Genomic DNA, 1,676 nt, shown 5'->3' with positions numbered 1-1,676 from the left:
AACAACTAGCTGCATCCAGAGCCGAAGTCATGGAACTCCGAGTGCGTCAGAGGGCTCATGAACGACATCTTCGGGTAGTTGTGCGCCAACTGGCTGATCTTAGGGTTCGCCCAAGAGATATCCGTCGCCAGTAGAAGATGTCAACTCGTCCTTCTCTTTTGATTAAGGAATAGCCTTTTCTTTTCTATGCTCTATAGAGCACCTGTCTGTAAACATTCCTAACCTTGAAGGTACTTTAACTAGACTTGTAGGCTGCCAACATTTTCCCTTATGGTTTGATGTAAGACCCATTGTTAGGTCATTTTTCCCGAACTCATTTTACATCATTAATACCAGTAATATTGGCAGTTGTCTATTCTATGGGAAGATCTATACTTTTATGTTTTCCCTACTCTACTGTTGTGATTCTATTTGATAGTTGGACTATGGTGATTTAGTCCATGAAACACTTTCATCATACTTACAATCGATTCTTACTATTATCATCATTTTCATGAACTTTCAGTAAAAGATGCCGCCTCGCAAGCGTCCAAAAAGAAACACGCCTGCAAATCAAACTCCACCACCACCACCCCCACCGCAGTTTGACTCGGTGATGTTTCAAGTAGCTGTGACCGCAGCTGTGACCGCCGCCATGGTGCAAGTCAATTCTGGTGGTGTTAGTGGAACGGGGATTGGCACCAACTCCAGCCATGGTGAAATCCATCCGCGTGCACGGGAGTGCACCTATAAAGATTTCATCAGCTGCAAACCCACATACTTCAATGGGACCGGAGGGATCCTTGCCCTATCCCAATGGATCGAAAGGACAGAAGCCATCTTCGAAATGTGCTCATGTCCTGAAGGAAGCAAGATAAAATTTGCTGCTTGCACCTTCACCCAAAGGGCCTTGACGTGGTGGAATGGCCATGTCAAATCACTCTCCCTGGTAACTGCTAATGCCATGGGCTGGGACACACTAAAGGACCTCATGACAAGGGAGTACTGCCCGAGGGGCGAAATTCAGAAGCTTGAGGAAGAACTCTGGAACCTCAAAATGCAGGGTTCCGACATAGTAGCTTATACAGCCAGGTTCTGCGAGTTGGTGGCTCTATGTCCTAACATGGTGCCCACCGAAAGCAAGAAAATTGAACGATACATCTGGGGTCTGGTACCCCTATATCGAGGGAACGTTCTAGCCTCACACCCTGCAACCTTTGAAAGTGCCAAGGAATTGGCCCAAAGGTTGATCGATCACGAGATTCCCTCTACTCCATCAACAACCACAACAACTACCCCCGCATCAACCAAGACCTATGACAACAAAAGGAAACGCGGGGACCGAAAGAAGGGCAAATCATCTCAGTCCTCCTTCAAGAACCAACAAACTGTGGCTGTCCATGCTGCCACTACTCTTGCTGCCCCTGTACCAGCCAAAACATATGCATGGAGTCTACCCAAGTGCACCATGTGCTCTTTCCATCACAACGGCCCCTGCCGGGAAATGCACTGCACTAACTGTGACCGGAAGGGCCACACCGCCCGGTTTTGCCGAACACCACCCAAACCCATTTCCCAGGTCCCCAGTTCGGGAGTGAGCCAAGCCTGCTATGGCTGTGGCGATATAGGGCATTTCAAAAGAAACTGTATGAAGGCTGGGAATACGGGAGGAACAGGGAGACTGCTTGCTATTGGCC

This window comes from Lactuca virosa, chromosome 4, assembly GCF_052849685.1.
Source record: "Lactuca virosa cultivar CGN04683 chromosome 4, Lactuca_virosa_CGN04683_v6, whole genome shotgun sequence".
Classification (NCBI taxonomy): domain Eukaryota; kingdom Viridiplantae; phylum Streptophyta; class Magnoliopsida; order Asterales; family Asteraceae; genus Lactuca; species Lactuca virosa.
The sequence above is the reverse complement of the archived record's forward strand: the minus strand, read 5'-3'. Positions refer to the sequence as shown.